A 22103-nucleotide genomic window follows, 5' to 3' on the forward strand; every position below is an offset into this window, starting at 1 on the left:
ACTGTTTTCTTCCGCGGCAGCCAGAGAGGTGGCGGTCGAGGAAAAAACAGAGGGAGGGGAAGAGGCCAAAGGCCCTTCCAATCTGGATCTGATAGAAATTCTGACGAATGCTGGAACTGTGGAGAACAGGGACATTGGTCCAGAAATTGTCCAAAGAAAAAACAAGATGATCACAAAGGAGGAAGAGGAGACAGAGGAAGGTCTAACTCCTGACTAGACATGAAAACCTCTGACTCCTCTAATCCTACAGATGAGATGGTTGTTGATGTCCATGCAGCTTGGGACGTTTTGAATGCACTCAAAGAGAAACCCTATATAGTGTTGAAAATAAATAGTAAACCTACAGAGTTTCTATGTGACAGTGGTGCATGCAAAACAGTTCTTAAAACACATGTCCCAGGTTTAAAACAGTCTCAAAATAGCATTTGGGTTAAATCAGCAGATGGGCAAACACACAAAGAGTATTTTTCTAAAGCTTTGACTGTTGCAGATGAAGAAGCTAAACTCACTATCTCAGCCTCTGTAGTGATTTCACCAAAATGCCCCGTTAACCTGTTGGGAAGAGACTTGATGACCCGGCTGGGCATCGCCATCGTCCCAATTAAAAACGGCATGAAGGCTTGCAGAGTCAGAGATGTTGACGTTTATGCATCCTGCACAGATGACAACAGTGTGTATTGTTCATATGATTTGAGCCCAAAGTTTGATTCTCACCTTCCTAGCAGAATGCTACAAGAAGCACGTGAACAACTACTAAATCCAGAGACAGAAATGACGCATAGTCAATTACATGTCACCATGAATGTTTTGACTGATCCCCATGACACATACGTCAAAGAATTTGGCAAAATGTCTCCTGTTGTAGTGGGATTGCTTCACATGTACACTGACCGAAGGTCATTTGCTGCTGTGACTGTACTCCTCCCTGTGGATCGAGCATCCAGCTACAGGTTATCAGCTACCCCTCATATCTCTCTGTTCAAGCCTGAGAACATAACTTGGACAGATGCTGGCATGAGAACGAAAATGGCAGCAGTTGCAAATGATTATGAGAGCAGTGACGGAAACTGGAGTTACAGTCCCAGCTGTGACATGTGGAGACAACCTTTCGGTGGTGCAGCAACGTGCGAAGCACAAGTGCACCCCCTCCCAAGACAAACTGACGTTTTTCTAACTGCCAAAGAAGAAGCTGAATTGGCAGAGATCCCAGAAAAACTGTGGTCAAAGGGTCCTTCTGATGTTGGACTTTTAACATCCATACCTCCAGTACAAATTAAACCTCGATCAGACTGGAGGCCCAGAGTAAAACAATACCCTCTGAAACATGAGGCAGTGAAGGGCATCTCACCAGTGGTAACAGACCTTAACAAAGGGGAAATAATCAGACCATGCCCAGATTCCCCATGTAATACACCAATCTTTCCAGTGCAAAAAGCAAATGGTAAAGACTGGCGTATGATTCAAGATCTACGTGCTGTAAATGAAGCAGTTGAAACAAGAGCTCCAAATGTACCTGATCCACACACATTGTTGAACTCTCTAAAGCCTGATAAAAAGTTCTTTACTGTAGTTGACCTCAGTAACGCCTTTTTCTCAGTCCCAATTCACCCAGACTCTCAGTTCTGGTTTGCATTCACATATGAGGGTCAAGGATACACCTACACCAGATTGCCACAAGGGTTTGCTGACAGCCCCACTATCTTTACCCAAGCAATAATGGCCTGTTTGGCAGATTTTCACATGCCCGAGCGAAGCCAGTTGCTTGTGTATGTGGATGACATTTTGGTGGCATCAGAAACAGAGGAAGCATGCAGAGAAGACTCTCTTGCCCTGTTGCAGCACCTCTGCAGAACTGGAAACAAAGTATCAAAAGATAAGCTCCAGTGGGTGAGAAAAGAGGTGAACTATTTGGGCCACACACTGTCAGCCGCAGGCAGGCAGATACAAACAGCTAGAAAACAAACTATAGCTGACGTGCCTAAACCAGAGACAAAGAAACAAATGATGTCCTTCCTAGGACTTTGCAACTACTGCAGAGCGTGGATTCCACATTATGCAGAAAAAACTCACACTTTGCAGAATCTCATTTACGGTGTCCCCATGACAATGTCTGATAAAATCAAGTGGACCCCTGAAACTGAGACAGCATTTGTAGTTTTAAAACAAGCTTTGATGGAAACCACAACTCTCGTGTTACCAGACTACAGTAAAACCTTCGTTCAGACAGTGGACTGCAAAAATGGCTACATGACTTCAGTGTTGTTGCAGAACCATGGTGGCAGATTGAAACCTGTAGCTTTCTACTCAAAGAAGTTGGACCCAGTGGCCCAAGCTTTACCTGAGTGTGTCCAAGCTGTTTGTGCAGCTGCTCTTGCAGTCACCCAATCAGCAGATGTCGTGTTGTTTCATAAAATGGAACTTTTGGTCCCACATGCTGTGGACGTGCTGTTGTTGCAAAGCAAAATGAATTTCCTTTCACCAGCCAGACATCTATCATACACAGCCACACTGCTGTCTCAGCCCCATCTGGTGGTGAAAAGATGTACTGTCTTAAACCCTGCAACATTGATTCCATTACCTGAAGATGGTACACCACACAACTGTCTGGAAACAACAGAACATTTGCAGTTACCAAGACCAGACCTCAGTGATACACCTCTCACTGTAGGAGAAAAATGGTTTGTTGATGGGTCATGTTCCAAAGACCCACAAGGTAACAATCGAAGTGGCTATGCAATAGTCCAACTGCCCTCCAGAGTGGTAGAGGCAGCCAAACTCCCTAGCCAAATGTCAGCACAAGCTGCTGAGCTTATTGCACTGACTAGAGCATGCAAATTAGCAGAAGGACATGAGGTAACAATCTACACTGACAGCCAATATGCTTTCTCAACCTTGTTTTATTTTGCAAAACAATGGGAACGCAGAGGCATGACAACATCTACAGGTAAACCTGTAACACATGCCTCCCTTCTGACTGATCTCCTTCAAGCTATACAGTTGCCAGCCAAATTAGCAGTGTGCAAGTGTGCTGCACACACTACAGGCAAAGATGAAGTCTCCAATGGCAACAGATTTGCAGACCAAGTAGCAAAAGAAGCAGCTACAGGAAAACATGGACATGACAAATTTTTATCACACACCGATGATAAACAACTTATTGACCAAACTGTACTAACAGATATGCAACAAAATGCATCAGTACAAGAAAAACAGATGTGGGCCACAAAAGGTGCCACACAAAACTCTGATGGGATTTTTCAAGTGAATGAAAAACCAGTTCTGCCTAAATCTCTTTTCAAAGCAGCAGCAATTGTGACACATGGGCCTTGCCATGTGTCAACAGGAGGGATGAGTGCTATCATACAACAACACTATACAACGTACGGATTAAATTCCTACTTAAAAAATTTTTGTAAAGCATGTCTTGTGTGTGTGAAGCATAACCCCCAAGGAAACATGAGACCAAAAAGAGGCTCTTTTCCAAAACCCTCTTACCCGTTTCAAACAATGCACATGGACTTCATTGAACTTACACAAAGTGGACCTCACAAGTACTGTTTAGTGATGGTCGATGCTTTTTCCAAATGGGTTGAGATAGTTCCATCAAAGCTAGCTGATGCACTAACAGTAGCTAAGGCTATTTGCAAAACTATCATCCCAGCCCACGGCATCCCACAAACCATTTACAGTGACAATGGACCACACTTTGTGAATAAAGTAGTTCAGAAAATGGCAGAGCATTTGGGAATGGATTTGAAAAATCATTGTGCCTACCACCCTCAAAGTGCAGGCCTTGTGGAAAGAACAAACGGCACTATCAAAATCAGATTGAAAAAGTGCATGGAAACTACTGGCCGTCCATGGCCAGAATGCTTGGACCTGGTGAAACTCTATATGAGAATCACTCCCACATCAGAAGGATTAACTCCGTTTGAGATAGTCCATGGGAGACCATATAGGTTACCAGTGTTTTCATCAGACTTACAGAAAGCAGAGGAAGAACAGACTCTGGCAGATTATATGATCAGGACACTAAACCAGAAAGACGTGTCCTATGCAAATTTACTGCCTTCTGATTCCTCTCTTCCACAGGTTGACAGTCCCATCAAAGCAGGTGACTGGGTGTACATCAAAGTCATCAAAAGGAAGAACTGGGCCAGCCCACGGTGGGAAGGACCATACCAAGTGCTCCTGACCACACCCACTGCAGTGAAGATTGCTGAAAGACCCAGCTGGATCCACCTCAGCCACTGTAAGTTACAGAGAGTGTTGGACCCCTAATTTCAGAGTGGTGGGGAAGCCTGACTACAAAGGGACCTCATTGTTTAGAGTGAGGTGTCTCAACGTCAGTGAAGAAACCAACTGATCCTCACTCTGATAGGCCAAGGGTGCACCTGCATCTCTGATAACTGAGCAGCAATGGGAACACAAAAGGTGTTACTCAGCTGCGCTGCGGCTGTAGCGTGTGTATTGTCTGTATTCATCCTAGGTGTCCAAAGTAATCCCAAACCAAACCGGGAAAAGAGATGGACCCATGATGTGGACTACAAGGACTGGACATGGGACCCGAAACATCCATTCGACACAAATACCTGGTACAGGTATGTGAAATCCACAGTGGGACAACCTGACGGAGCTGAGGGATGTTATGTGTGATCCAAACTTCCCCCTTCCTCTACGCAGACCCATCTTGCAGCCAAGTGGATGAATGAAACTGAAGCGAAATGTATGGCCTCAATGGCAGGTATTGGGTTTCAACATGGTAACATTGTGATCAATGACTCTGATTCCCATTGGGGAGTAGAAAACAGGACATGCAGTACATTGTTCTGGGCTAGCATGAACATTACAATCAAAGGAAAACCCACACCACAAGTAGCATATCTCCACATTCCCAAAGGGCAGAACTTCACTTGCTTCACTCAAGGAAATGAGACGCATCTGTGCAAAAGCAAGGGCTGCCCACAGGGAGGAGCCTGGATGGGAGCTCTAAACATCACTTCTGAGTGCCAAGACGGGATTGCCACAGCAACTGGAGAAGGCTCCCCAACCAACATGTCCGCACCATCGAACGGGACGTACCTCATCCAGAACGGGTGGTGGTTATGCGGACATAATGTATATCCGATGTTGCCCATGAACTGGACGGGAGTCTGTGCACCGGTGTGGGTCACCGACCACACCTATAAGATCTACCGTGGCCAACTGCCCTCCCTTCATAAGCGACAACAGAGAAGTGTCGCAATCTTCAAACCACACAATCCTATCTGGGGCTCAGATGTCCCATACGACATCTGGTTTGGATGTCGTATGGGATGTTTGGAGCACAGGCTCAAAAGTTATACATTCCCTCTTCCCTTGGGATGGTATTGGAAAACATGCACTGTATATTGAAACTCTGAATTATCGCTTCCAGTCTTTTGTCAACTTTTCTTTGCAGGTAGAAAATGGCCAGAATCGTGAACTCCAAGCCACACGGCTGATGGTTCTCCAGAACAGAATGGCTCTGGACTTGCTCACCGCAGCACAAGGTGGTGTGTGTCACATTATAGGTACTTCTTGCTGTACCTATATCCCTGGAGAAAATGACACCCACATAAACGAAGCAATGGCCTCCCTGCTCAACCTGCAACAAACCATGTCACAAGAGAAAGCGCAACAACAATGGAACTTTCTCGCATGGCTGATGACCGGCACCTGGTGGCAACCAATATTAAAGATCGTGACCCCCCTCTTTGGTGTATTGATCTTATTCTGTGTGTTTACGACTTGTGTGATTCCCTGTTTCAAGTCTGTGATCACTAAGACGGCTACTTCCACCATGGTGAACCTACAACTGCTCCGCCAACCCACAGAAGATGCTGATGATGATGATGCTTTTAGTGATGATTTTAGTGATGACTCTGATAACTGTTCTTCACATGTGTAAAGCATAAAGAAACTAACAATGACCTCTACATTGAAAATGTCCAAAACAAGTGATGTAGACTGATGTACTGTTTCTGCCTACCACAGTGAACCACAAGAAACTTTGCTTGCTTCGCATTAAAATTATTGCATATGTTTTTGTTTTTTGTATCTCATTCGATAAACAGGAGGGAAATGTTAGAGTTTTTAATTGTTATCTCATGATATACCCTGTTTTACAATTATATTCCTGTGCTTTAATTGCACTTATATGCTATACCATAAAAATCATATGTGTGATGTATGGATCTTATACTACATTAGTTCTAATCATGTGATGATGAAATGTGTGTGTGAGTATGAACAAAGGGAGATGCTTCAGGACAGAGCCTTCCGGAGGTCAACTGAGTTTAACTGAGTTCAAACTACAACGCACAATGCCTGATTCAAACTAGTTTGTAGATGTATCTCTTTGAATGATTATCGTCAAGGTCTCACACTCTGAAGTTACAGATGTGTCTCCATACCTAAATGTTAGACAGAGTCACACGCTCTGAAATTTCTATGCAGCCTTTTGTTTTGTAAAACTCTTCCCCTTTTCTAATCTTTGAATAAAACCAGGCTGCTGCAAGGAGAGAGTCGGAGATTGTTGTAGGTTGCTTAGACACATACACCTGTGGCTGAAGCAGCGACGGCTCTCCCCTTTTGCAAAAGCTGAACTTTATATTGATCTCTTGTGTGGTTCTTTCTGTTTAAGGTGGGACTTCGTTAGTAAGAACGAAAAACCCCATCAAAACTATTCTGAACTCCAAGCAGGTTTCTGATCTTCTTGATGCGATCCTTTTGCCTACAGCAATCTCGGTCTGTAAGTGTGCGGCTCACACTAACTCAGACGATCCTGTTGCTTGTGGCAATGCCAGAGCTGATGCTGCAGCTAAGCAAGCAGCTAATTTTTTTCCTGTTTTCGCTTCCCTCTCTTTGCAGGCAGAAGACTCCCTCACAGATCTCCATGCTTTGCAAACTTTTGCCTCTGCAGATGAAATTTGGTCCTCTGGACGCATTTGGTCCTCTGTGGGTGCAACTCATACGGATGGTGTTTGGATGGGACCTGATGGTAAACCCTGTCTACCTAAACATTTTTTTTCCTCATTTTTCAAAATTGACACATGGGTTGAACCATGTGTCAAAAGGGGGGATGCTGAATGCACTCACTGCTCAGTGGTTCACAAAAGGGTTCAGTTCATATGCGCAAAAATACTGTCAGTCATGTATGGTTTGTGCCACACATAATGTAGGAAAGGCATTACACACATCGCAAGTTGCACACCCTCCACCAGAGAAACCTTTTGAACATTTGATGATGGATTTTGTTGAACTCACACCAGCTGAAGGAAAGAAATATGCACTAGTAATAGTGGACGTGTTTAGTAAATGGGTTGAAGTTTTCCCTGCAAAACATGCAAACAGTAATGCAGTGACTAAAGCACTGCTAAACAGAAATCATTCCTAGATGGGGCATTCCAGAGAAGATCAGCAGTGATAATGGCACACATTTTGTAAACACTGCATTGACTGAGGTTGGTAAATTCCTGGGAATAACCTTGCGCACACATTGTGCTTATCATCCACAGAGTGGAGGTGCTGTGGAAAGAGAAAATGGTACATTAAAGTCCAAGTTAGCCAAATGTTGTGAAGAAACAGGTCTGCCATGGACAAAAGCATTACCTATTGTGCTTACCCCTAATGTTGTCTTACTGTCGAAACCTTTCCACTGTTCTATCTCAAGTTTCACAGACAGTAAAAGCAGCCCTTCCAGCCACAGAAAACACACCACTCCAACCAGATGACAGGTGGTGAAGGAACTTCGCAGGAAACATTGGAAGTCCAAACGTTGGCAAGGCCCGTTCCAGGTGCTACTGGTCACTCACACAGCTGTTAAAGTTGCAGAGAGAGCAACGTGGATTCATGCCAGTCACTGTAAGAAGGTACCAGAACCAGTAGATGACTTCCACCCTGACATACATCAGCCTAACCAACACGCCCGGAAGGACAAAGATAAGAGTCAGCAGTAAAAGCTGTACTCCACCGGTGTGTTAAGTGCTAGTAACCTCTGACACCGAAGATTGAAACATCCTTACTGAGACCTGCGATGAAGATGATCATACACATGCTGTGAACCATGGAAGAAACTGTTTGTTGTTTGTATTTTCTTATTTGTAACCAGCATGTGCACATTGTATCTTGATTTCACAGGAAGCAATAATACAGGGCTGCTGTATTTTTCCCTGTGTGAAAGGCCTCATTGTATGTATCTCACCAAATGATTCAAATGACTCAAAGAACTTTTTTGCTTTCAAAATTTTTCCTCTAGTGACGCTGACTTAGAGAGGGATGAAGATAATCATATTTAATTGTTCATGTTTTGATTGTTTATCATTGGACCCTTTATCACTATGATGCCTGCATTTTAAACTCACGTTGTGTGCAAATGCAGGCTGATGTTTTACAGATAAAGTTATTATTTTCCTTGTTTCTTTTGGGTTGATTAATATAATGGTATTATTATAATCAAAAGGGAGGAATGTAATGGAAAATAATTCTTATATGCATTGTATTGAGTGTTACTGTGTATAACCTGCAAATGACTGAGCTGCAAGGTACCACCCTGCCCTGTTTTCTTAAATTCCTCTTTACAATGGTGGGCTTGTTATTATGAGATAGCTGCACTTTAGGGGGGACAGGGTTAGGCTGGTATTTACGAGTGTGTCTGGGTAACCTCAACTAATGGTTGGGGAGGAAAGTTAGAAGAACAATCAACTATACCCAAAAACAGATGACGTGATGAGTGGGCAATATAACTGTGTGTTTTTGCTTCAGTGGTCAGAGCAACTCTGTATTCTGTACTGTGTTGTTCTCTCTTGCAAGATATTATTATTAAAGTCTCTTATCTCCTCACAAGAAAATAACTGACTCCCCAAGTGCAAGTGTCAGGACAAATGATCAAACTTCTCCAAGCTTCAGTCTGCAGAGAGGTACAAGACAGGGTTGCCCCCTTTCGCCCTCACTTTTTGCTATTTTCATCGAACCTTTAGCAGCTGCTATCAGACAAGATAGAAATATTAAAGGCATCCAACCCCAAAATATTGAGCAAAAAATAAGTCTTTATGCTGATGATGTATTACTTTTCCTTCAGAACTCACAGACGTCTCTCACTCACACGATCACACTCATAAATAAATTCTCAGCACTTTCTGACTGCTCTATCAATTGGTCTAAGACCACAGTTCTGCCCATTAACTATAGGGACCAGAATATACCTGCGATCACTTTACAGTCAGGAAATATTAGATATTTAGGCATAAACATTTCCTCCAGGCTCTCAGAGCTAACAAAGCTAAATTATGTGCAATTATTAAACACAGTAGAGGACGATCTCTCTCGTTTGAAGTCCTTACCTATATCACTTATGGGGAGAGTTACAACCATTAAAATGATGATACTACCAAAAGTTAACTATTTGTTCTCAATGATCCCCATAAAACCATCTGCTACTTGGTTTAAGTCACTAGGTTCATGCATCTCCAAATTTCTGTGGAAAAACAAACCACCACGTATTAGTTTAAAAACCCTACAGAAGACCAAGGACAGTGGTGGATTAGATTTACCTAATTTTCAGCACTATTCCTTAGCCAATAGGTTACAGTATATATCAAAATGGTTTAAACCTAGCCCAATAGATGAACCATGGATAAATATAGAACAAGCATTGTGTGATAATCTGGAAATCTCTGACCTGCCACTTATTAGTCAAAACGTAAAAAATCACAAATGTTTCAAGAGCATTAACATCAGCACCTCTCTGACAGCCTGGTGGGAATTTCTTAAAATAACAAAGTCTTCACTTGTCCCGTGTAAGCTTACACCCATCTGGAACAATCCTGACATCCTGCAAAACAAAAAAATGCTAAACTTTACTCTCTGGAAGATCAAAGCAATCAAACATCTGGAACATATAATCCATAATGGACATTTTATTTCATTTGATGAGCTCATATCACAACATGAGATAGGCAGCAATAAATTCCTAGAATATCAACAACTTAAGTCTATAATAACAAAGAAATATATCCTCCACCAACCAGACTTACAACTCCCGATTAGGGTAGTAGAATTTCTAAGCATCTGCACCCCAAAACTACTATCAAAAATATATAAATTATTGTCTAAGATAGATGACACAATGTCTCTACTGTCCTCAAAATGGGAGGCAGATTTATCCATCACTTCTAGTCATAGCTTCTGGCCACATATATGTTTGAACACCTTCAGAATGACTCGAAATCCTAATTTACAGCTCATACAATACAAAATTCTTCATAGAACACACTATAATGGACAAAGGATGTTCAGGATGGGTCTAACACACTCAAACATCTGCTCACATTGCACAGATAACACACCTGATGATTATGCACACGCTTTGTGGTTTTGTGCGCCTGTCCAGAGGTTCTGGCTTGAAGTCTTTGCGGACCTATCAACATGACTAAAGTGTAGCATTCCTGCATGCCCCACACTGTACATACTGGGTGACTTAGACAACATCAATGTGGAATTTAGCTTAGCACACATGATCCTCACAGTGTTATGTATAGCAAAGAAAACTATTCTCATGAACTGGAAAGCGAAGAACAATCTGTGTATTAACCAGTTTAGAAATTTTCTTTTAGATTATATTAGCATGGAAACAATGTCTGCTTCCTCAAAACATCAATTGGCTGAATTTAATTCTCTCTGGTCCCTTCTGATTAGCTTGATCACATAGTGGTGGTGGTGGGTTGCTGTCCCGTCGCTCTGGGCGGTTGGGTGTGTGCTGGGGGGGGCTGTGTGGCTTCGGGCGTCTGGTGGTCTCTCGGGTCGTGGGGAAATACAGCAGCCCTGTATTATTGCTTCCTGTGAAATCAAGATACAATGTGCACATGCTGGTTACAAATAAGAAAATACAAACAACAAACAGTTTGAACCATGGTTCACAGCATGTGTATGATCATCTTCATCGCTGGTCTCAGTAAGGATGTTTCAATCTTCGGTGTCAGAGGTTACTAGCACGTAACACACCGGTGGAGTACAGCTTTTACTGCTGACTCTTATCTTTGTCCTTCCGGGCGTGTTGGTTAGGCTGATGTATGTCAGGGTGGAAGTCATCTACTGGTTCTGGTACCTTCTTACAGTGACTGGCATGAATCCAGGTTGCTCTCTCTGCAACTTTAACAGCTGTATGAGTGACCAGTAGCACCTGGAACGGGCCTTGCCAACGTTTGGACTTCCAATGTTTCCTGCGAAGTTCCTTCACCACCTGTCATCTGGTTGGAGTGGTGTGTTTTCTGTGGCTGGAAGGGCTGCTTTTACTGTCTGTGAAACTTGAGATAGAACAGTGGAAAGGTTTCGACAGTAAGACAACATAGCATCATCACAAACAGTTGTGGAAGGGAGGGGTCTGGTTACAGGTCCCAATCCCAGGTTAGGAGGTCTGCCAAATAAAATTTCAAATGGGCTGAGATTCACTTGAGCTCTGATTCTCATTCTCATGTAGGTAAGCACAATAGGTAATACTTTTGTCCATGGCAGACCTGTTTCTTCACAACATTTGGCTAACTTGGACTTTAATGTACCATTTTCTCTTTCCACAGCACCTCCACTCTGTGGATGATAAGCACAATGTGTGCGCAAGGTTATTCCCAGGAATTTACCAACCTCAGTCAATGCAGTGTTTACAAAATGTGTGCCATTATCACTGCTGATCTTCTCTGGAATGCCCCATCTAGGAATGATTTCTGTTTAGCAGTGCTTTAGTCACTGCATTACTGTTTGCGTGTTTTGCAGGGAAAACTTCAACCCATTTACTAAACACGTCCACTATTACTAGTGCATATTTCTTTCCTTCAGCTGGTGTGAGTTCAACAAAATCCATCATCAAATGTTCAAAAGGTTTCTCTGGTGGAGGGTGTGCAACTTGCGATGTGTGTAATGCCTTTCCTACATTATGTGTGGCACAAACCATACATGACTGACAGTATTTTTGCGCATATGAACTGAACCCTTTTGTGAACCACTGAGCAGTGAGTGCATTCAGCATCCCCCCTTTTGACACATGGTCCAACCCATGTGTCAATTTTGAAAAATGAGGAAAAAAATGTTTAGGTAGACAGGGTTTACCATCAGGTCCCATCCAAACACCATCCATATGAGTTGCACCCACAGAGGACCAAATGCGTCCAGAGGACCAAATTTCATCTGCAGAGGCAAAAGTTTGCAAAGCATGGAGATCTGTGAGGGAGTCTTCTGCCTGCAAAGAGAGGGAAGCGAAAACAGGAAAAGATTTAGCTGCTTGCTTAGCTGCAGCATCAGCTCTGGCATTGCCACAAGCAACAGGATCGTCTGAGTTAGTGTGAGCCGCACACTTACAGACCGAGATTGCTGTAGGCAAAAGGATCACATCAAGAAGATCAGAAACCTGCTTGGAGTTCAGAATAGTTTTACCATCTGATTTAAGGAAATGCCTGTGTTTCCACAGCGCACCAAAGTCATGAACAACACCAAAAGCATATCTGGAATCTGTGTAAATAGTGACAGACTTACCAGCTGCCAACTTACAAGCTTCAGTAAGTGCAATAAGCTCAGTAGTTTGAGCAGAGAAATGTTTAGGAAGAGAACCAGACAACAAAGTGTCATGTGAAGAACATACTGCAAACCAAACACAGTTAGTACCTGTGGCTGGATCACGCAAAGCTGATCCATCTACAAAAAGAATCATGTCAGAGTTTGGAAGAGGAGTCTCTAAAAGATCAGGTCGGGGTGTACAAACTTGTTCCAAAACAGCTTCACAGTCATGAGGCTCCCCATCCTCAGGAGTCGGAAGCAAAGTAGCAGGATTCAGAACAGTACAACGTTTAACAGTGACATTTGGCATATCACAGAGGTGTATCTGAGCCAACGAGCAGTTGAAAGATGTGAAGTTTTCTGCTCGAGAAGAATAATGGCAACAGCATGAGGAACCAAAACAGTCAAATTAGCGTAGCCCACAATATCTTGGGAGGCCAGGACAGCTTTCTCTGCAGCTGCAACAACACGAAGACAACCAGGCAGGCCTGCAGCCACAGAGTCCAGTTTTGCTGAGAAATGAGCCACTGGCCTTTGCCTGCCCCATGTTCCTGCATAAGAACAGATGTCATGCTTCTCATCAACTGCCTGTATGAAAGGTTTATGAGGATCTGGAATGCCAAGTGTTGGTGCTGTTTGAAGAGCCAGCTTAAGCTGACTAAAGGCTGATTCAGCCTCAGGAGTCCATGGAACACGATCAGCTGACTGGAGGCCTTTACCATGGATAAGAGCACCTAAGAGAGCTTCGAGAAAAGAGTAGTTAGGAATAAAGTTCCTGCAGTAAGATGTTATACCTAAGAATGACATAAGCTGTTTTTTAGTAACCGGTTTAGGAATGATCTGAACTGCAGCAACACGTTTAGGAGAAAGTGAGCGCCCATCCTTAGAAATCACATGACCCAAAAAGGTGACTTCGTCCTGTACAAACTGTAAATTAGAAAGGCTGGCTTTATGGCCATAAGAATGAAGATGTTTCAACAGATTCACTGTCTTTTTCACACTGTTGTTTAGATGGACTACATAAAAGGATGTCATCCACATACTGCAAAAGAGCAGAGCCTGTGGTTGATTGAAGTTAATCCAGACTAGCTTTGAGGGCAGCATTGTAAATAGTGGGACTTTCACAGTACCCCTGGCATAACCGGGTAAAAGTCCAAGATCTCCCTTCAAACTAAAAAGCAAACCAAAATGGGCTATCAGGGTGCACTGGCGACAAGTCAACCACTGAGAAAAACTGTGCATCTGATGTAATTTGAGACAAAATAGTGTGTGGGTTGGGCACAGTAGGAGCATGTGGCTGAACTGCAGCATTCACCGCTTGGAGGTCCTGTACAAAACGCCATTCATCTGGCTGGCCAGCATCTTTAATCTTTTTAACAGGAAACAATGGAGTAAGCACAGGTGAATTTTCAAAAGGAACAATAACGCCTGTTTTCTGAAAAGATTGAAAAACAGGTTTAATCCCTTTAATTGCTTCAGGCTTAAAAGGGTATTGTTTTTTACATGGACAAAAGTCTGATTTAGGGGTGACAATTACTGGTTCACAGCCTTTTATCAACCCCACATCATATTTGCTCTTAGCCCAAAGATCATTGGGCACTTCAGCCAACATGGGTATCGAAGACAAATCTGTTTCAGATAAAAAACATGCTTCAAAATGTGATTCTGTGGTAGGAATTAAGTCCACAGTTCTTTGACAATGCATTGTACTCAAAAATGTTTTTTTGTATGCTGACAATCGTTCAGAAAACATCAAATTTGGATCAGCAGGTGAAACAGTCCACTCCATTTCTTTTTGACATGTAGCAACAAACTCTCCCACACCTTGTCACTGCCAGTGTGTACGTTTGGCCAAGGAAATGTGAGGGCGAGTACCACAAACATTAAAAAAATCAAAGTGCTCTGGAGTCAATAAAGTAGGCGCACATATTTTTTCACTTCTTCTCATAGTCATTGTCAGGCCCCAAAGAAATGTGTGATGTGCAGTGCAAATCAGTAGGTTGCATGAAATCAGAAAGGGGTGAAACTAACACTTTTGCTTCTTCCACTAGTTGTTGTGAAAAAGGAGAGCTGGGAAGTTTCCACTCATAAGCATATGTAAGTGCCGATGAATCAAACTGCACTGCTGTGAAAACTTTGTCAGGCTGTAACATAACCTTAACACCCTCTAGTGTAGAAGTTAAAATAATGCCTAATTTACACATGAGATCACAGCCCATCAGGTTAATGGGACACAACTCTGATAACAAAAATGAGTGTTTGAAGGAGAGCTCATCGGGAGTGACAACACGCAATGGGCATTGTCATTTTCTCCTTCACAACCTGGCCTGATGCAGACATACAGTAAACGTGGTTTCCACTTAACTTTGGAGGACAATCAAACTCCCCTGACGTCACTACTGATGAACATAAGTTCCTATATTCTGAGAGAAATATCTTTGCTCTGGGACGGAAATAGCATGCAAAACTTTACTACGTGAATCACAGTCGGCAAGCGTTGCTTCACTACACAGAGCAGGAAAAATGTGTGAGTGTGTTTGTGCTATCACCCATTAGTGGAGGCTCCGCTGCCGCGTGACGTCCAGAACCTGCCTCCCACCCTCAGTCAGCCTTTTGCCCAATTTCATCACTTTTTAGCTGTGGACAGTCCTTCTTCCAGTGTCCAGTCTGGCCACAGTAAAAACAAATATTCGGATCATAGCTCTGGCGTGGCCCATTTCGACCTCCTCTCCCACACGTCCACGTCTTCGACTTCGGCCTCGTCCTCTGTTTACACCAACTGCGTAATACATGGTCATGGTTGCCAAATGCAGCTCCTTTTCACACTTGTCCCTTTTGGTTGTCTTACGCGTCTCAACTTGGTTCTGAGCATGGCGAGCATATCGGCGAACGTCAGCCAAACGAGGACCCTCACACCATCCCACGTAAATGTTCTTTACTTCAGTGGCGACATCTATATAATATTGTCTGGGTCCCGTTAAAACATGTATTTTTCCCATCTAATTCCTTGTTTGCTTTAAAACAAGTATTCCCCATTTTCTATCCCTTCAGTAGCCAACCAGTTTGTATGGAGTACACTGGAGCAACTTGACTGATCAGTAAAACACTGCTTTTGTTGTCACCGCAAGGCTTCCCCCGTCGGTTGTTTCACTGAGACACTACTGAGTAACTACAACTCAACACAGTTTATACACATAACATTCATATACATACTAACAAACAAACAAACAATAATTTATCGCAATTTTCTCATCTCTGTTTGAACGTACACCCAGGTAAATATTCCTGTAGTCTTCTCATACCGACTATGGACCCATTCATTGTTTAACTTCACTGTTTTGCAAATCCTAATTGAATATTACACATTGACATTGAACTTTACTGGATAAGCAGGTCTTCATTGCATTCAGCAGCCTATATGTGAGCATCTATGTGTAAGCTGTTCTTCTTTGCATTTATCAGCAGCAAGCAATTCTTCACTGCACATGCATATGTAAATAGTAAAACAATTCCAATGTGATAGCGAAACCTTCTATATCACAGTGGTTTCTAAGATCTATTTTAAGTTCTTTGCCATCAGTGAGATGACATAGTTTACAAAGTGTGTAAAATTATCACTGAAGATCTTTTCAGGAATTTCAAACCTAGAAATGAGTTATTTTACGCGTGATTTTGCTACTGAGAGTGCATCTGCTTGTGCACATGGAAATATTTCAGACCATTTGGTAAAAACCTCTGTTGTCACTGAGCAGAATCGTTTCCCTTAACATTAATTTAGTTCAATGAAATCTACACAATAATGAAATAATGAAATCCAAACAAATATGTTGAAAAAGATACACTGGCTTAGGGAATTATCTTCGTTTTGGTCTTAGATTGCCCTGTGGAATGTATTTTGCACATATTTGACCTGCTAGACAAAACTTTATTCATTTATTTATTCTAAAAAAAAAAATTCAATAATTAGTAAAACCATATGCTGTAAAAACCTTGTTCATTATTGCTTCCATCCCTCCTGTTGAGACATGACATGGTCCGTGGCTCAATACTGCAGCATATTTAAACAAATTCTTTGGCAGTATGGTTTTCCTTCCGGTCATTCATACGAGTCTATTGTAGATGGCAATTGAATAACATCTAATAATGCTAAAATATTTGTAGTTTATACATTTAGCTGTGGATGTCAACATACCTGTTTTTCCAATGCTGTGTTAACACATGTACAGTTGAGAAGGCATACTGACTGTCAGTGTAAACGTTAACAACCTTTTTGTTATTTAATTTACAAGCTTCAGTTAAAGCTACCAATTCGACTGCTTGAACAGAGTAATTTTTTGGTAGTGGTTGTTTTAAGAAAACTTCAGTTTCTGTTACTACTGCAAATCCTGTAGCATTTGTGCCATCAGGGTTTTTTGCTTGACCTGTTGAATAAATATAGTTATTTCTGCATTTTCATAACGTATATCAGTTAAGTCTGGCCTGGGTAAAACACTGATGGTTATTTCTGACATGCAATCATGAGGCTTTCCATCTGTGGGGTAGGTAGCAGTGTGGATGGATTAAGTGTAGCACATCTCTCGACAACAAGGTGTGGCTGTGAAAGAAGAACTGTTATGTAGGAGAGATGTCTGGTAAAGATATTTTGTTAAGTAACCATATCACAGCCACTGCATGAGGTACCTTAAGTGTTAATGGGTGAAATAACACCATTATTGTTGATGCCTGCACTGCCAATGGCTTCTGGCCATTGATTCAAAAGTACGATCTCGTCCCTTTTTCCCCCTTTCAGTGGACACTGGCCCCTAATTACCGCAATTCAGCAGGGGGTCTTTCATTAGGAGTACTGGACTCCCCCGTGCACGGTTTCAGCTCCGACCCTGGAAAGCGGAAAAAACGTTGAGATCTGGTTTGAGGACCCAATTGTTGAGAAAAGTCTCTCAATGAGACTCAGAGTTGCTGGAGTCAGTTAATGCAAATGTTTAATCTTGCAGCAAGTTCAAGAATGTGTGTGTGTATGGGTGTATGTGTGTGAACGTGTGTGAGTTTGTGTGTGTGAGAGTTTAAAGAACCTGTTATCCACAGGCAGGTCTTAACTAGTATGGCACAGGTCCAGCCTGTCTCATCTTTTTTGGAAGGTCCAGCGCTCGGCCGTAACCCTTCTGTCTGTTTGGACTCTCACATACATTCGGTTAATCATAGAAAAATGAGAACAAAACTTTTTAGCCCCTTAAATTCATAAAACAGACATGGTGCAGTTATTTCCATTCTAGAAAATAAGAGTAATCACCACCATTCCTATAAATTCTGGATATTCTAACAATCTGAATCTTTTTTAAATGTTCGATGAAGCCCATTGCTGTTCTGTTTAGAGACTCAGCTGATCATAAACCAAGTTTTGCTCTTGAACCAAGCTTCTAAACTCTTCACCTTTTTCATTTCTCAGTTAGTATTCACTTTAAAACTGATTAAAAGAAAAATTAAATGAATGCCTATCAACAAATGTGGGATCTAAACTCTAGTGCTTTCTCTAAAATAATTTCTTTTCTCAATTCAGAAATGTATGTGTGTAAGTCACAACACCCGTGACACCAAAACGGCTTTCTTTTCTCTCTTTTCTCTACACTCTGCACTGTGAGCACACACACCAAATCAGAAAGGACTGTGGGGACACAAAACCGCTCTCTCTCTTTTTTTTTTGATTGTGTGCCAGGGCGTTGTCTCACGTATTAGATTATGCTTAAGATACGAATGGGTTTATCAGTCACATCAGAATCCATACATACTGATCCTCCAATAATAAAATGGTCGGATCTTATCAAACACACTTTGTTTCTTGTGACAAGTCAGCGAAACAGCGTATACACGTCAAGACACTGAATCAAGTTTGCCACAAGAACTCATAAGTTTGGCAGTATTGCTCTGCCGTCAGCAATCATACACCCATTTTATTTTCATGAGACATGTGCAGGCACCTGTTCATCTACTGTTCTATCACTATGAATTAGTTTATCTATTATCAATAAGGATACTTCTACAACTACTATCAAAGTATGTCCGGACTTCTTATGTTGTCAGTTGCTATATATGAATAAGTGGGTTGCTACTGAAAAGCATTAAGCATGTCACACAGCCCAAACATATAACATTTCAGGACACACCACACAGTTAACAACCACAGTGAAGCGTGTCAAAGCCCAAACATGTAACATTCAACAGGACACTTACACAACACATTCAAATCAAACAGTCAGACAACATACAAGAACATATACACCAGCCGGCATTGCTCCCTGCCTATTTTCCTACAACTCACTATGTGTGCGCACACCTTTATTCACAAACTCTTCAACTTATACTCTTTTACCGAAGCTGCTACAGCTCGATAAGCCAAATACCCTTAGATCCTATTTCGGTGAATTTGACATCTGCCTTGTATGTAACAGATTAGCGGTTTAGCAGTTTTAATTTAGTTTGAGTGAAGGAATTCATTTTATAGCAAAATCCGAAATCGTGAAGAACTCATGAAAGTAAGCTTATTCTCGGATTCCTGAAACTTTAGATTTGCTCTTTCTTTTACTGCAAAGTACAACGTTGAGCAGCACTAATGAGTTGTTTCTATTTTTGGCAGGCTTTACCTTTGCGGATGAAGCCCTTTCTGTCTGTGCAAAAGAAATCTTGTTACTGTGCAGAGTGACTTCTCTGAGTAGAGTCGCCTTACTTGTTGCGACTGTGCCGATGTTCGAAGCTGGAGTGCAAAGTTGTTGCTTGAATGGTGCTCACTGGAGCGTGTGGTAGTGTAAAGTTATACCATTTAAAAGGGCTGAAGAGTGCTTAGTGCAGCGGGTGGGCGGAGGTGCAAAGTGACACTATGGCCATAAAAAGAACACCGCTACAAGTGCGCATTGTGCCAGGAAGGGCCCTCGGACGTGAACCAGTGGACAGTTATCGCTTCTCGGCCTTTTGGCTAAGATCAAGTGTAACATCTGTTCTTATCAGTTTAATGTCTGATATGTCCTCTATGCGAGGACTACATATTAAATGGATTTTTATCAATAGGAGTTGAAAAAGGAGCTTGCTCCGTTCACTCCAAGCATCGACCCGGTACTGCAGTGCCGCTGGGAACGGTGCGCTCTCCTCTGCTCTTGTGAAAAAGCAAACAGCGGTGCAGGATGGAAGTTTCAGGGAGCCTAAGATGAAACTTTCTTTTAATCTGCTGAGAAAAGAGAGTGAATGCGAAGCAGACTTTAACACGGCTCTGGGAGCGAGCCGAGTGCGGGCTAACCGGGAGAATTGCTTGAAAGAAACGCGACACCGAATGAGCAGTCAGAACAAAGCCTCAATACGGTGTTCCCGTGTTGTTTGTGGCTGCCTTGTCTTTTGCACAGAGTAAAAGACAAGGCAGCCATCAAATAGGGCCCGATTGTTCCTACTTGGTCAGCCGAGGAGCAAGGGGGGGGAGCAAGCATCTCAACCAAGCAAAGCTCACCATGGGGAAGGTGGCTATGCCAACTAGCCTGATGCCCTGCTCCCGCAGTGATGGATAATCGTACACTGGTTTCTCTTCATAATGTACAAGTCCTTCGCCCTTTACTAAAGACTTCCGTGGAGAGCAGCACTAATGAATTGTTTCTATTTTTGGCAGGCTTTACCTTTGCGGGTGAAGCCCTTTCTGTCTGTGCAAAAGAAATCTTGTTACTGTGCAGAGTGACTTCTCTGAGTAGAGTCGCCTTACTTGTTGCGACTGTGCCGATGTTGCTTGAATGGTGCTCGCTGGAGCGTGCGGTAGTGTAAAGTTATACCATTTAAAAGGGTTGAAGAGTGCTCAGTGCAGCGGGTGGGCGGAGGTGCAAAGTGACACTATGGCCATAAAACGAACACCGCTACAAGTGCGCATTGTGCCAGGAAGGGCCCTCGGACGTGAACCAGTGGACAGATATCGCTTCTCGGCCTTTTGGCTAAGATCAAGTGTAGTATCTGTACTTATCAGTTTAATATGTGATATGTCTATGCGAGGACTACATATTAAATGGATTTTTATCAATAGGAGTTGAAAAAGGAGCTTGCTCCGTTCACTCCAAGCATCGACCCGGTACTGCAGTGCCGCTGGGAACGGTGCGCTCTCCTCTGCTCTTGTGAAAAAGCAAACAGCGGTGCAGGATGGAAGTTTCTTTTAATCTGCTGAGAAAAGAGAGTGAATGCGAAGCAGACTTTAACACGGCTCTGGGAGCGAGCCGAGTGCGGGCTAACCAGGAGAATTGCTTGAAAGAAACGCGACACCGAATGAGCGGTCAGAACAAAGCCTCAATACGGTGTTCCTGTGGTGTTTTTATAAAATGCGGTGTAAAAAAAGGTGTGAATGCCCCATAGAAAACTAAAAGGTGGAGCGGAAGTATTCGGCTGCAAGAAGGTGTGAATGTCCGACTATATTTGGTGAAAAGCAGGTGAAGCAAGGTCTGAATGCCCAACCTTACATCATCAAAAGCGAGATCAGAGGTTTTTGGCTGCTAGAAGGCCATAGTTTGCCAAAAGCGGGTAAGGTGCGAATGATCGGCTAAATATCAACAAAAGTGGGGGCGGAGGTCTTCGGATGCAAGTGGGTGTGAATATCCCACCATACAAGTATGGTGGAGAGGAAGCTGTGAATGGCCGACCATAGTTTGCAAAAAGCGGGTAAGAAAAGGTGCGAATGTCCAACCATACATGATCAAAACAGGGAGCGGAGGTGTTTGGCTGCGACAAGGTGTGAATGTCCACCCATAATTAATGAAAAGCGGGCAACAAGTAGGTTCGAATGCCCAACCATACATCATCAAAAGCAGGAGTGGATGTGTTCGGCTACAAGAAGGTTTGAATGTCCGAGCATAGTTTGTAAAAAGCGGGTAAGAAAAGGTTCGAATGCCCGAACATACACCATCAAAAGAGGGAGCGGAGGTGTTCCGCTGTAAGACGGTGTGAATGTCCGACCATAGTTGGTAAAAAGTGGGTATGAAAAGGTTCGAATGCCCAAATTCGGCTGCAAAAAACTGTGTTCGGCTGCAAAAAGGTGTGAATGTTCGACTAAATTTTGTAAAAAGCGGGTAAGACAAGGTGCGAATGCCTGACAATGTATGATCAAAAGCGGTAGCGGAGGTGTTCAGCTGCAAGAAGGTCTAAATGTCCATTTTTAATTGCTAGAAAACATGAAAGAAAATTTTCGAAAATCAATCCGCACATGATCATAAGTGGGAGAGGTGTTCAGCTGCAAGAAGGTGTGAATGTCCTACCACAATTGCTGAAAAATGTGTTAGAAACGGTAAGAATGCCGGACCATACATCATCAAAAGCTAGAGAGGTGGTGTTCGGCTGCAAGTAGGTGTGAATGTCTGACTAAAGTTCAAATATATTAACAAAAGCGGGAGGAGAGGTCTTCGGATGAGTGGTTGAGAATTTCCAACCATAATCTATAAAATGCGGTGAAAAAAAAGGTGTGATAGATACCTAAAAGGTGGAGCGGAAGTGTTCGGCTGCAAGAAGGTGTGAATGTTATATATATAGTTGGT

The 22103-nt window shown here is 42.7% G+C and overlaps 3 non-coding genes across 3 annotated transcripts; all 3 read left to right on the top strand.

Moving 5' to 3' along the window:
- The first annotated feature begins 19508 nt into the window (after nucleotides 1-19508).
- On the top strand, nucleotides 19509-19699 carry LOC140285662 (U2 spliceosomal RNA). Its single transcript, XR_011910647.1, has one exon. It is a non-coding gene; the product is annotated as a U2 spliceosomal RNA (small nuclear RNA).
- Nucleotides 19700-20110: 411 nt separating this feature from the next.
- Nucleotides 20111-20224, top strand: LOC140285659 (U5 spliceosomal RNA). The gene has a single exon (XR_011910644.1). It is a non-coding gene; the product is annotated as a U5 spliceosomal RNA (small nuclear RNA).
- Nucleotides 20225-20499: 275 nt separating this feature from the next.
- LOC140285667 (U2 spliceosomal RNA) lies at nucleotides 20500-20687 on the top strand. Its single transcript, XR_011910652.1, has one exon. It is a non-coding gene; the product is annotated as a U2 spliceosomal RNA (small nuclear RNA).
- The last annotated feature ends 1416 nt before the right edge of the window (nucleotides 20688-22103 follow it).

Source organism: Leuresthes tenuis, unplaced genomic scaffold (genome assembly GCF_036924035.1).
Source record: "Leuresthes tenuis unplaced genomic scaffold, fLeuTen1.0.hap1 SCAF_50, whole genome shotgun sequence".
NCBI classification, from domain to species: domain Eukaryota; kingdom Metazoa; phylum Chordata; class Actinopteri; order Atheriniformes; family Atherinopsidae; genus Leuresthes; species Leuresthes tenuis.